Source organism: Emydura macquarii, unplaced genomic scaffold, assembly GCF_026122565.2.
Source record: "Emydura macquarii macquarii isolate MOO-44397 ecotype Brisbane River unplaced genomic scaffold, CSIRO-AGI_Emac_v2 contig_2897, whole genome shotgun sequence".
Classification (NCBI taxonomy): domain Eukaryota; kingdom Metazoa; phylum Chordata; order Testudines; family Chelidae; genus Emydura; species Emydura macquarii.
In genome coordinates, this window is record NW_027133034.1 from 36,070,872 (window position 1) to 36,086,100 (window position 15,229).

At 41.9% G+C, this 15,229-nt stretch overlaps 1 long non-coding RNA gene across 1 annotated transcript; it reads left to right on the plus strand.

The window, feature by feature from the left end:
- The first annotated feature begins 9,060 nt into the window (after positions 1 to 9,060).
- On the plus strand, positions 9,061 to 15,004 carry LOC137167141 (uncharacterized). The gene is made up of 3 exons (XR_010924018.1): positions 9,061 to 9,153; positions 10,976 to 11,134; positions 14,914 to 15,004. It is a non-coding gene; the product is annotated as an uncharacterized lncRNA (long non-coding RNA).
- Positions 15,005 to 15,229: the final 225 nt, after the last annotated feature.

Sequence of the window (15,229 nt, forward strand, 5' to 3'; positions counted from 1 at the left end):
GTGCTACGCCTCAGGGAAGCATTGAAAAACCGCTTTTGCAAGAGACACAACAGTAATGTGCATTGCTTATCTGTGCTGTGCTTTCATTTTGCATCCCCTACCCATCCCACACCGAGCCAGTTCCCCCCCTTCTTCCCACCCACCGTTCTAGTCCCCCCCATTAACCCTCCCCTTTATTCCCTTCTTATCAATAAACAAACAGTAATGAAAATGTGAAGCAGTATTTCCACCCGAATCTTCCCCTTCAATCCCTTCCCCCCCCCCAATACTTCCCCCTCCCTTTGTTTCCTTTTTATCAATAAATAAAGAGTAATGAATTGTAAAGTAGTATTTTCTTTATTGGTGATCCTTCACAGAGGGGGTAAATGGAAGAAAATGGAATGTTCTGCATGCATTTTGCGGGGCCAGAGATACAGAGCCCATTTTGGCTGTGCACACATGAAAGAATCACACATCCCCTCTCCTTAAAGAGGCCGTCTCCTTGTTCTGCTTCCCTCAACCAGCAAGGAGTGCAGCACGTACTGCACCCTGCTCAACCTCCTCCTAGACCGCTTTGGGGTGGGGGCTAGGAAAGAATGCATTAACTCAGAGTTTTGCAGAGGCTGAAGAGGAAGTCTGTCTTGCCACTGAGCTTCCTGAAGATCAACCAGATGCTTCAACATGTCTGACTGATCACGCATTATACGCAGCATCTCCTCTTGTGTTGAATGCTAATATTCCTGTGCTGCCTTCCTGTTGTCCATGTCTAGTTTTTGTCAGATAATGAAATCCTCCATGCACTTGTGTCACCAGCCACGGAGGCATTCATTAGCTCATTAAACATCATCCCGGGTTTTTTTTTCCCCTTCTTATCTGCGACAGTTGCTCTGCAGGAGAATGAGTGTGTTGAAGGCCACGTTGTCCACTGTGAGGGAAGCAAAGCACAAGATACCCATTGTTAACTCATCCTGTGGACGAAAAGCAATGCTACAATGTAAAAGTAAGTCCCCTGAATATTACCAAGGGAAGGCTACAACCACATACCATTGTCTGACTATTGCAGGGGTCGGAGTACCGTTCTAACCATGGTAAGTAAGTGGTGAGTGAATCTATGTTACGGAAATCCCTGGGGCCCATGCTGCACAAGAGCACTCCTTAGAGCAGCATGGATGTCGAGCTCCCAATTGATCAGGCTTTTAACAGACAGTAGAAAGGGTCAGGGATGGATATGGGTAAACCATCTCTGGAGGAAAAATATGGGAACCCATTTGCGGATGCCCAAGAGCAATTGCAATAACATCCTGCTTAGGGACGTGCGGTGTGCTGATCCAAGGAACCATCCCTGGCTGTGCAAGAACACACACTTTAAAAAACTTTCTTGGTCGGCTACTGTAAATGTGTGCCATCTTCCATAGGTAACCATGAGTGATATCAGCCTCCTGAGAGTCACAGAGGTGGAAAGGGAGGATTTGCTGCAAGCATCTGGCTACAGGCCTGGTCCCTATGCTGCTATGCCGTCTTCCACAATGATGCCTACACAATTAGTAACAGAGTGGCAGGGAAAGTGTCCTATCACAGTAGAAAAAATAAGGCTGCCCTCCCAAGAAACCTTCTTCAAAGGATTGTAGAGTACCTGCATGAAAGCTTCCTGGAGATATGCATGTAGGATTCTTGGAGCATCCCTGTGCACATAAATAATCTTTTCCAAGTGAACCCAATGCTTAAGCACACCAAGTATGAGGAAGCATAGCCCAACCGCCACACACGCTTTTTCCCACTGGTACAAGATTCTGGACAGAGGATATAATCAAAGACATGCAATTTGCAGTACATACTCACCAGACGTGCCTTCCCCGGCATCCTGGTCAGTCACGGTTTCCTGCATCCTGTTTACGTGGCCACAGTGCAGCAGACTGTGAATGTGCAGAGCGGTCCCAACAGCGGTCACAACAAAGCATTATAGGATATCTCCCAGAGGCCAATGACATCGATTCACATTGCACTCTGCCTACACTGATGCTCATTCGACCCACAGAATTCAACTTCAGCACTACGCCACTTGTGGAGGTGGTTTTATTAAATTGAATTTTACTGCGATTTAGGTCAGTGGAACTGACATGCCAGTGGAGATGCATACTTTAGGTGGTCAACGTAAGCCACATTATGTTAACCTCCATTGTTAGTATTGACCAGGCCAGAGAAATCTGCAGTATGCATCCTGAAATCCTCTTGTAATTCAGGTTGTCCTGAAACAAAGTCCATAGAAAGACAATGGTGAAAAACAGTCAGATCTAAAAGTGAGTAACTCTTCCAAATAAAATTTATCAGAGAGCAATATAACTTGTGATTCTTGGAGTATAAAGTGATAGCACCACAGACTATATTAAGGAAAACTCACAGAGAACACTAGAATACACGGGCTATATCCTCATCTTATTTAAATCAGTAATCAATAGTTTACACCAGCTGAGATCCTGGCCCCATGTTGTTAAAATTCTGGAAACAGAAGTTTGGAAAATTTCAGAATCTGAGTCTTTTCAGAATCTTTGCCTTTAAAGCAGACTTTGTGCTTTAAAAAAAACTTTTATCCATGACAGCAAAAAAGACTTAGCATTGACATAAAGAGAGATATGATATTTGGTCTCTTATTAGTCAGTCATCCTCTACATTTTATGTTGGAACAATCAATGTAGATTAGAGGACCATGCATAGTGTTAACTTGTGTAATTGGAATGTAGGATGAATATAAATTAGAGTATTAAAGTTAGCTTAAGTTTGGTTAAAAAAATATGTGTTCTACAGAGAGGCCCTAGGTATCAAGTAAAAGAAAGGCCTGGAAAGTAATGAGTTATAAGGCCAGAAGGAATGGAGTAGGGAGGATGTCTGGTTCAAAGAATAACTAATAAAATAAATGAAAGTATCTGAAAAGAAGACCTCTGACAACAGGGGGTGACTGTGGATGGTTTTAAATAAGATAAAAAGAATCTGTCTTAAAATGAACCAACATGGCACTTCCCACCACACATACCAGTGTAATCTCAAAAATTAGGTCTTATGTGAACCCAAGTGCAAAGGAAAAACTGTTGGCTAGCAAGAAGGAAGTAAAGAGACAGGGAAGAAAGGCACTGGGGAGAAAGGAGGTTGTAAATCTCATCTGGATTAAGACTGGAAATGAGGGTGAACTGTCTCAAATTAGTTTTTAAGTTGTAGTCAGTAATTGGCAATGACGTCACTTGTTTGTTAAAGGGTATAAAAAAATAAACCTTCAAAGGGTTCACTGCTAAAACCTGCCTGACCACGCTGGAGCTTACCAATATGTTCTAAGAACCCCTGGGTTTAGCCTGTTTGTAAATATCTTGATCAAATGCTTATCAATGTTTTGTTACTGTTTGGATGTAGAAAATTGCTTATTATTTAGGCTTTCTGAGCATGTTTAGAGCCATTGTCTAAGTACTGTTTGGCATTTGGATTTAATAAAGGAATTTATGATTAAATTAGTGTTGTGGTGATATCCTTAATAAATAATAATAATTCCAATATTGAACATGAAAATCTTAGGCATTTGTGGCAGCTGGGAGCACAGTGTAGCAGAGGATTGTATCTGAAAGAGTTCTTTCAGCACATTGTTTAATTTCCTGTTGAAGTGGGAATTCATCTAGAGCTCTTATTACAGTCATGACGCAAGCCATTTTGCTGTTCAGTATATTCTTTTAAACGACTCTTCTTATGTAACTTCTCTTCAAAATATTCTTGCCTGGATTTTTTTTTTATGGCTCCTATCTATTCATTATTAGTTATGTACTCTTTGCAGTTAGTTAAGGCAGCCCCTTACCAGTTAATGTTTATGTTGGTTGCTTATTGCTTAACTATAATAGGAGCCAAATTCATCCTTGGTCTGTTTTTATTGACTTTAGGGGGTTTACATCATGGGTGAACTTGGCTCCAACTTTCGGCTGTATAGTTATTGACTTAGGAAAGCTGGGAAAAAGTAAAAGGCAACTTGTGCTAGTCTTCTGCTGTAACTATTTAAACGTCTATCTCTGGCTTTGTGAAAAAGCTTAAAGGCTACTGAGAATGAGCTGTCTAGAGCAGAGGTTTTCAAACTGTGGGGCACCTAGGGGGGGCACAGAGGAACATTTGGGGTGGCTTGGGCCAGCCCCATGTGGGAGGGGGAGCTTGAGAAGGGAATGCCATCTCCACCTCCTGACTGACATCAACAGGCCACCCAGCTTGTGGGTCAGTGTCCAAACCTGCACACCCAGTGCTGGCTCTGGTCCCAGAGACTGTCACATGCACCTTCTCCCACCCTGAAAAGCAGAGGAGGGAGGGTCAGGTATTGGGGGGGGGAGGTGCAACCAAAAATTAGAACTCAAAGTGTGTGGCCTCAGCTCAAAAAGTTTGAAAACTGCTGGTCTAGAGGCTGGTTACATTGCTGGATTGACTTTACTCTGAAATTCTTTTCTTTGTTTAATAAACATTAAGCAGTTTGTAAAGGAAAACCAAGAAGGTATCTTTTGATTCCCCGGTATGCACCAGTCAAACAACCTGGTCCTTTACTCCTATCACTTCTTGGAAGCTAACCAGCTTTTCATCCATTCCAGTTACTGATAATCCTCCAAGGAAAGGATGCAGCAGGATGCAGTTTTGCTTGCTCTGCAAAGAGACCCTGTCCTTTTGAGTCAGTATGGTATCAGTAATAATACCCAGCATGCAGTTGTAGAGCTTTAGATGTATCAGTTGTACTAATCAATGCTCTTCAGTACACCTTTTAAAAGATTAGGAATGTGACCACCACTATTGTGGCTAAATATTAGTACAGAAAATGACTTTCTAGAAGTCCCCTTATTTCAATTAGATGAGATACATTTTCAGTTTCCTACCCTTCTCCCACTGTGGAGTACTCTGCTGGTACAAAGGACTGCCCTATTCCCCCTGTCCTTGAAGTTGCTGCTCTTGGGGAGTTGTGAAGTAATTCTGCTGTGTGATATTTATAAAAATGCTTTGCTAGGGAAATGCAAAATGTAACATAATGTCATGTAGGAATGTTAGCAAATAAACCAGCCAATTTATGGTCAACCAATAAATGATATAAAGGTATTTATTTATTTATTTTTCTACCAAGAAGTAAGGTTACAACTATCGATGGGCAAATTCATCAAATTCATTTCTAGAATTATAAAACTCCTAGGTAAACATGAAGGACAACTAGCATAGCTAACTGTAAAGGAAAATCATGTTTTTTTAATTTACTAGAAATCTTTGTGTGTGTCAATAAAAGTGGAAAAAGGAAAACCAGGCAATGTAACTTATTCACACTTTCAAGAAGCCTTTGACATGAGGTTATTAATGAAACTAACTAGCTTTAACCACCATGGCATATTCTGATGTGGGTCTCCCTTAATCAATCCTGTTGAAGTTATTCCACATTAATTAAATATTAATTTGGCCAGAGAGTGAGAATGACTCTATAGCCCACTGGGAAGGGCACTCACCTGAGAGGTGGCTCAAATCCCTTCTTCTTATCAGGCAGAGCGGGGAATGGAATCAGGGTCCCCACATCCCAGGTGAATGCCCTATCCACTGAGCTAAAGGTTATAAGTGAGGTTCTCCTTCTCTACATCCCAGCCACTGCCTGTTTTGTGTGGAGGTAAGTGGTCTTTGAGCATGCCTACTGGTTGGGCCCTGCATATGACTTTGGCAGAGGATCCATTCATGAATCACAAGCAGGGATAGGCACCTCCCTGCAGCCTGGATTTAGACCCCTATCTCCGTGAGGGGGCGAGCTATGGAGACACTCCTCATCAATATATCCCATTGGTTAGCTGAGGCAGCTCCCTGGCCTAGCATGCTGACTTTTGTGGGTCACATTCCTAGCCATCCATATCTCCCCCGCCGTTGTATAGGGATTCTAGATGTCTAACACAGGGTTTGTGGATTGCAGGGTTGTTCCTCTGATTTTCTAGGTGCCTAAAAGTTAGGTGCTGTGATGCTGAGTGTCTCAATGCCTAATTCCTTTTGTGAATCTGGGCCTGAGCACCTTCCAGTAGGACATTAAACACCGTGACCACTTATCTGGCGTGTGTATCTCTCATTTCTGGCCAGTGAGAAAAGTGTGTGCAGTTGAGTGTTTTGGTTAGAAATTTATTTATATGCATATTGCTGTGTGTTTATGTTGGAGAATACTAGGTTAAAGAAATGTGCCTTCCACTGACAGCAGAAGGTCGTGAGGTTTATTATAGTCCTTGGTTCTTGTGGGAGTTCATTCCACAGTCTTTGGCCAGAGCCAGAGAAAGCTCTGTCTACTGCATAGACAGGATTTACCTTTTATTGTAGAAAGTTCTGTTGAGCAAAGGAGCAAAACTGTTGACCATACTCTTTATTCTGGAGTTTAGGAGGTTTTTTAGAAGCCCTGCCCAGGCCATTGAGCAATACTGAAGATAAGGACAACTGAGACCTTGAACTTAACTTGGTATTCTATGGAAAGACAATGTAAGAGCAGAGGACAGGTTTGATGTGCTTGCAGTACTGGTGTTGCAGAGTTCTGTACTAGTTTGTTTTTTTCCTAAATGTTAAAGGATTTGTGCCCACATATATCACGTTGTTGTAATCCAGTTGGGAAGTGTAGAAGGCAAGAATAGCTGACTCCAGGTCATTGTTCACAGGATGGGATGGAGTCTCCTAATGATAGAAAGCATTACTCACCTTTGCTATTATGTGAGAGCTTAGCATCAACAAGGAATCAAGGAACATTCTTAAACTACAGACTGAACTGACCAACTGTGGATGTGTGCCTTCAGTCAAAGAAGACTGCATCATGGTTGCAAATTCTTCTAGATGCTTCAGGCTCACCTTGCCTGAGAATACAGTTGCTCTTATTATGTTTGTTTCAATAGTATGTTGTACATCTCACGGAGCAATTTATTTTAATTTATTGGAAAGCTACAATTAGTTTTTGATCAATAATTTCCAATACATTGAAAATAAACAGCTTCAATTAGTTTAGTACTTATCTTGTGAACCTTCCCTTATGATCATATCAGGCATTTAGCTATCTTTAATTTCACAGGTGATAAAAAATTGTCACTGATCCAATTGTTTAGTTATTTTGGGCTCTTCCCTGCATCATAATTTTTTATTGTAATCATTGGGGAATTTTTATTGTGCCGCATTACAGTAATTAATCATCGCTATTTCATTATCCTTGGCTGGTCCTCCTCATTAAATGCCATCTATTTTTCCTCTTCTTTTTCAGTATTCATGGGTTTTCTCTCCATGGCATTTGAAGTACAGTCCATCCTACAGTCAGTGATTAGGCAATGTCCATGGAGTGAAATGAGGAGTTGGTAATCTGAAAGATACGCTACAAAACTGAAATTTGGACAAGCAGCAGATATTTCTATTTTGGGTGAGCAGAGGCACCTAAACTTTCTGTATAGCTTTGGGATACCCACAGAAAAATCCTGTGACAATCAATTCCCTCTATACAGGTTATAGATTTCCTTTTTCCTTTTGGGGCAGAGGAGATGTAGAAATTTGGAAAGGAAGAGCCCTCAATTATATCCAGGTGTAACTGATTATAGGAATATAATGAGTATTGGAATAGTCCTGAAAAATGTATATGGAGAAGGGATTATTCCCCTTCATATGTGGCTACATAGCTTCAAATTCTAGTGGATTATGTGAAACTAGCCGTGAAAAATAAGACATTTTACCTGTTCCTCTCCTTTCCATTTCCCTCAAGGTTGTCTGGACTTCAGTGCAAGTGGCTACCTGGGGAGAACAATTGTTGAAAGTGAATAGAATTCTCTGTGATTCATGTAAGACATCAGTGGGGAAATTAATGATGTGTCTAGAGGGCCAATGTATTGCAGTCCCCCCAGAGCATTGAAGTTGGCTATAGTTTGCTTGCTTAAATATATTTGAGTTGGGCTGAGAAACAAGCAAAACAGCACTCATTCACTGGAAGACAATTTGACTATTTGTGATTATCAAAATTCCCATGGTACTTTTTGCAACAGTAGGAGTGTTACATGCAGTGTCTTAGTCAAATTCTAGGCTGGGTAACTATATCCAGCTTATCTGAAATCTGCTGCAATTTTAACTTGATATATTGTTCTTCAAGTCCTGTCCTAAACTGCTGGGTAGTGTTGCTATGTATTGGATAAACAGCAGCTGCATTCCACTCCAGGAGCTACTTTATTTCAGTAGTGGGTGAATTAATACCTTATTTAAAGCTTGCAAAATGCTTTTGGGCATCTTTCAGGATTGTAAAATGCAGGAAAAATCGATCTAATTAAAATAAAAAATGATTTTAAATTCTAAATTAGATTCTAAATTCTAATTTTAAATGTAAAACACCTTGATCACTGGGAATACACAAAATGAGTTTCTGCATAACCTTATTTATACAAACTTGCAATCCCAATCCTATTATCCTCTTGTTTGTGACAACTCTCATTTGTCATATCTAAAATCTAGACTAAATGTTGGGCCATGTATACTAGCTATCCCTCCTGCGAGGTGCTTAGCATTCCTTTTGGATATGGTGCAGATAATAATCAATAGCGATATCATTTTGAATTGATGGAAGCTATGTTCAATAATTCTTAAGTCAACACAGAAACTGGTATGGGAACTGTGGAAGGTCTCCTTGTGTGGCTTTCTTTCAGCACCACATTACTATCAAATGAGTCTGCTGTTTTCAGTTGCTAAAGGACTGAGTTCATCATTCCTGCATGAATGCCATTAATAAAGCCAACTGAGCATTGCACTGTCTATGCCTCACTCTGACGTTCTTGCTGCATGAAAACCTACCAATATGATTTGAGTGAGACATCCACAGAAACACTGATTGGGCTCCATTAATCATAATGGCCTTGTAGCGAAAGGGCGTCGCCTCTTTCGGAGACGGATGGGACATCCACGCCCACCCCACCAGAAGCAGAGGTGGACAGGAAGAGGAAGTATAAAAGACAGGCTCTGAAGCTCAGTTGGACTGGAGCTGCCGGAGGAGAGGGATGTCTCTACTCCACTGCCAGAGCTTGAGTCCCAGCTGCCTGTGATACTGAGGAGCTGCCCGCTGCCTGGGATGCCAAGGAACTGCTGGGGCTGCTGTTAGCTGTTTGCCCAGGGGAGACTGATGACCCCAAGCTCCAGGTACCCCACAGGAGGAAGGTAGGAAGTAGCCCAGGGAACACAGACAATAGTCTGATTATGTTGTGGCCCGATACTAGGTCAGCGTGCATCAGATGGGACCCTGTTGACCCAGCGGTGGTATCCTCCACCACTGTTAGGGCCCTGGGCTGGGACCTGGTGGAGTCAGGCAGGTCAATGTCCCCCTACTTCCTGGTCCCCCCTCTCTGGGGCGGCAGCTACCCCACTGTAGGCCAGGAGGTCTGATTGCTGGCTCTGCCCTGCCATTTGGCCAGAGCCCCTGAACTACTTAATGGCTCTGCCCTGCCCCAAGGGCCAGAGCTTCCTAGACTGCTTGCTGCCCCGCCCTGACTGAGGGCCTGGGCCTCTAGATTATTTAGTGCCCTGCCCTACCTGAGAGCCTGAGCCCCTAGACTATTTATGGCTCTGCCCTGCCCGAGGGCCCAAGCCCACAGAATGCCTATATGCTCTGCCCTGCTTGAGGGCCAAAACCACAAGAGTTAGTCCCCCATTTTCAAGCCTGTCTCTTTAGGTGCAACACTGAGGGGGCATGGCCTCCCTTCCAGACAGACAGGAAGGGGCGGCTCTGACCTCCTACAGACATCATCCATCACTTCTAATATCACTGCTACTTGGCACTTATATAGTACCTTGCATCTGAACGTCTCAAAGGGCTTTCATACAGAGGATAAATGTCACTATGCCAATTTTGTAGATGGAAAAACTGAGGCACAGAGCAAGTGTGTGTGTGGGGGGGAAACAGTTTAACTGTTCCCATCTTTAATGCATCTGACCACATTGTTTCCCACATAATATAACAAGGAAAGGTTATGATACTTTTGTACCTCTGGATTCTAGGCTGCTGAAATGACCTCCAGAGTGCATTGGAGTAGCTGCAGGGGATGCTCTAACTTATGGCAGTTTCCCCAGCCTATGGGCTACAAGGCACTGCAGAATTTCCCACAGTGCTCAGTGCTGTGGGCACACCTATCTCATCCACAGTACATCCTTACATCAGGCCTTGTGAAGGGGAACAGCATAAAGGCTATTTACATTGTGTCTCCGTTATTCCTGTGCTAAGTGAATTCTTCCATGGCCTCTTGCAGCTTCTACATAGATCCTATGTGCACCAGAGTGTCCTCTATTGGCCAGAATGGGAGCCAGGCAAATTAAATTATCACACTGTCATTAACAGTTATGTTTCATGCATCCTCATATTACCACAATAATCTGAGAAACCAGTAAAGAGAAGTGCACACTCCTCGATACAGATTAATGCTTTACAGATACTGGTGCCTGCAGAGCTACCAAGCAGTTAACATCTTCAGGCTGCCACCTATCAGCAGCTGTAAACAACCTGCACTCCACTCCCCATGACCCACTGTGGACACCAACCTGCCTTAAGGGTTTAATCGGCAGCAGCCCCGCGGCTCATGATTGGCTCCCTGCCCTATATAAACCAATGGGGCATTCCAGGAAGTGTCCAGGCAACAGGGTGGATCTTCTGTAGCTACCATGACCATTCCTGTTCTATGTTCTTGAACTCCTGGCTTGACCTCAGCTTGGAACCTGAAACCTGAGTTGGACTCTGAACCTCAGTATCGACTCTGGCCTGGAACTGCCTATGAACTCCTTGGCTACTCCTAACCTTGGGTTTGCCCCTGCTTTGACCCTTGGCCATGACTGCCCTTGTTGGGATCCCGACAGCTTGACACTTTAGACGTACCCACATTTATGTTATGTTATTACATAATATTTTTAAATACTCACAAAAATATAGGAAACATTTCCATTTTTTGATCCATTAAAAAATGGAATCATTTTATTTTCCTGACATTTACAGGGTGAAAAGGAGACTGTGGGCCAGAGAAGCGCAGATGCTGGAATTATTCTATTGACCAGAATGATGGCAACTCCTTGGAACAGTGGAAAGTTGAATCCAGCCTGGTGATGATATTGTGGTAGTGCCCAGACACCTTGGATCAGGCAGACAGTGTTTAAGGTAAACACCCCCACCCTATCAGCAGGTTTAATCCTCATTGAGGTGCATGTTCCATTACTTCACATACACATAGGGGATGTTTTATTATATGCACTGAGGTAGTGCCTAGTCACCCCAGTCATGGATCAGGATCCTATTGTTCTAGGCACTGGACAAACACAGGACAAAATTGAACTACATTTATTTAAATATACACAAACTATCTAAGCACAACTTTCTCACCGAAGGCCTAAAGAGTTTTAGAGTGAGTGCATGGTTTTATGTAGCACAGCACCAGGAGGCAGGAGATCTGGACTCTATTACTGGCTTTGACAATGACTTCTTCTGTGACAAGTTGGGCAAGTCACTTCAGACCAAATTTCAAAAGTGGCCTCTAATTCAAGGACCTCCAGTTTTTAAGCACCACCCCCACTTGGTAGGAGTAAGGCCTGATATTCAGATATGCCGAGGTGCCCACAACTCCAAATGAAATTAGAGGAGGTGTTCAGCACCTTTGAAAATCAGACTCAAGATGTCTCCAATGAGGATGCTATGTTCTGAAGCTTCTTTGTCTATAGAATGGGGATAATAATATCTAGCTATTTCACAGACAAGTTGTGAGTTTCAGTTCATTAATGTTTTCCAAGCACCCTAAGATCTTTGGATAGAAGGTGCTATAGAAATGCAAGGTATTATTATTAATTTGAGGGCACCAAGTCATGGTAAATTGAAACAATTATTTGCATTACCATTACTGCAGTCAGAAGTGAAAACTCTCAGCAGTGTGCAAAGCTATTTTATAATGCTGATTCAAAATTGGTATGAGTCATTCCTATAAGTTAAATGGGCATGTCAAGGACTTCTGACATTTAATATCTTTCTCTTACACTCCCCAAATTCTGTAATAACAGTTTGGAAGCTTGAATACATTCTCTTTCCCTACCATTTAGTCTTGTTACATTTGGTATTTTGCCGTATTTCCAATGTGCACAATCCATCTAACTGTCTAGGTACTCCTGTGGCCCTCATCACCATCGTATCTGAGCACCTCACAATCACTGATACATTTTATCCTTGCAAAACCATGTGAGGTAAAGAAATGTTCTCCCCATTTTACACATGAGAACAGGGTATCTTAAGTGAGTAGCCCAAGGACACACACAAAGCGTATGCTAGAGCCAAGAACTAAATCTAGGTCTCCCAAGTTCCAGATTGGATGACCTAGCCTCTAGTCCAGGGGTGGCCAACCCGTGGCTCGCGAGCCGCATGCGGCTCTTTTCTCCTCTGAATGCGGCTCTTTGCTATTTGCAGCTCTTTGCTCTGAAATTGACAAGCTGCTGCTGAAAATGAGGGATCAGCGCGAATTGTCGGCAGAGGATAAGGAAAATGTGGCTCTCAGCATTATCAATAGCTATTTTTTGGCTCTTCGTCTCTGACTACTTGGCCACCCCTGCTCTAGTACTTGCTTCCTCCCAATAAACCAATCAACATTTGTTTCACTTACGCTTTCAATACTATAAGTCCTTTGGGACAGATATGCGGTCCTTCTTTCTGTTTGTAAAGTGCTGATTTCTCTGAATGTTATTACAGTCTAAATAAGCTGCCCTCAGTCTTGATGATTTCAGTGGGGATCTGTGTGAGTGTGAGGATTCAGTTATAGATTTGGGACCATGGGCCAGATTACCATTTATACTACATCAACTTTACACTGCTCAGGAGGTGTAACAGGGCCTGAACATATATTTTTACCCACTTTAATGTGCTTTTACACTGCCAGAGTACTGTAAAGGGGCCTTAGTATGAAAGAGAATAAGATCAATCCTAAGACTGTAAGCTTTTTGGGGCAGGGACTGTCATTTCTGTTATGTCTGTACAATGCTTGGCACAATAGGGTCCTGACTGAGTTGTGGCTTCTAAGTGCTACTGTCATTCAAAAATAAATCATTTTAAAATGCTATGAACAAGAAAATAGATTTTTCCTTGTGTATGGCAAAGTATATTCCACTTGTCCTCATTAAACATTAAGCAACTTAACATGAAAATACAACAGCTCATGAGATATCAACTGACCATCAGTAAGCCATCTATATTTAGCATGTGCTCAGACTGTAAATAGCTTTAACATAACTGTTTGGCTTTCACCTAGAACTTTAAAATGACTTGAGAAAGGGCAGGCAGCATTATAACTGAGAGAGACACATCCTGTGTATCTTCTAACAAAGCTTCATTATTTCCTTTTATTTACAAGTACTACTTCAAGCTGTGTTCTTTCTAATATTAGAAATGTACTGCAAAGATGGACACAAATTGGCCAGACTTTTCTCCAGGATTGTGTGTGTTGGTTGATCTTTGATCCACAGTGGCATTTAGCAACAACAGCCTTCTGAAGAAGCCTGGATGTGCTTTTTAATTTTTTCCCATAAGGGCTAAGTTAACAGGCAGGACTTCTCCTGGAGGGTTGTCAGTCAGCCTAATTATAAAAGCCAACTATTTTGCTAGGAATAGTTAGCCTGTTGTGCCCACTCTAAAAAGAATTTGAGCATATGGTATAACATTATCTTACATTTGCAAAGACACAGCATAAATTCACATCCTGATTTCAGTTGAAAACTCTCTGTACGTGATAGTTCAACAATGTGATAGGAACATATCTTGCACCTGAGCTGTGATATTCTGTTTCCGCTACAAACATCCTCAAATTACTAGGCCTGAAGATTATCACAGTTACCATCTCTGTGAAACAGGTAGAGTTGTAGGATTTGCAGTTTCAGCAGGTGCAAGGAGGAGGCCTAGATATGAAGGAAAGTGCATGGAACAAGAGGTTCCATGAGGTCTGGGGAGGCTAGAGGAGAGAGGAGACATAGAACAGAACCTCGATAAGAAGCAGAACCAGAATAGTCTTTCAAGTTAGTGGGTGAGAGAGAAATCCTGATAAATGAGCTTCAGTGAGGTAGTAGAGAGCCTAATAAAAGAGGAGAGATACTGACAACCCTCCTCACTCCCCTCCCGCCTTCCCCCGAATACTGTAAAAAAAAAAAAAAAGTCCTTAGGTTTCTGTGAATCTTGAAATCTTCTTGTTTTTATGGTCCTTAAATCAAATCAAACCTAACCATTCAAATATTACCAAACCTATGGAGTGTAATTATTATATTGTTGTGAAATTGTGTGATGCAAAAAGGTCATTTCTGGAACTCCGTGACAGGGAAAAGATCAAGAATTTCTAGCCTGGCATTATCAAAGGTGCAGGAGTCCTAAATATAGAAAATCCTTGCTTGCATGCACACAAGCAGCTCTGATTTGCATTTGTTCAGGTGAGAGTTGTGTGCCTAAACTGGGTACACACATTTAGGTATGGGTGACTTTCAAAATTTACACACAACTGTCCAATGTATTTATTTAAGATGAAGTAGATGAAGTCTCTCTGGGTCAGCCAAGAATGAAAATTGTGGAGAAATGAAGGGGTCCATATTGGAGTAGGGATGAGGGGGATCGAAGACTAGCCTGAGACTCAGGATCTGAGGTTCTATTCCCAGGTCTACAACTGGCCTCCTGAATGACCTTTGGCAAATCACTTCATTGTTCTTTGCCTCAATTTCCCTATCTGTAAAATGAGGGATAATGATACTTGAGATTTACTGGTGGAAAGTGATATATAAGAGCTAGGTATTATTTCTCTATCATTGTTGAAGATCTTGTTTCTGACCATAACATCTGTACTAATATTACAAGTGACAGTTAGTGATACAGTTTGCAATCTGTTTAAAATACCTTTTTCTCAAATGCTTCTCTTCTTTCCACAGTGCATCAGAGTGCTGTGTGCATCAAAGATCATATTGACATATCCAGCTGGATATTTTTAGCATGATGGAAAATAAAATCTTGAGAAAGGTCAGTCCTTTCACTGTTCTAATTAAATTGCCATGGAAGGAGATTATATCACGATGGTGACCAAGAAAATAACTGAAATAGCATATATAAATCTTCAGTAGGTAGCCTTTATTAAAATGCAGACCTAAGAATGGCTGGCAAGACAGACAAAGAAATATGCTAATGTTTTGCTAGTGAGTCATTCAAAAGACCATGATTATTATTATCTTTGACTTTTTCCAAGTCACA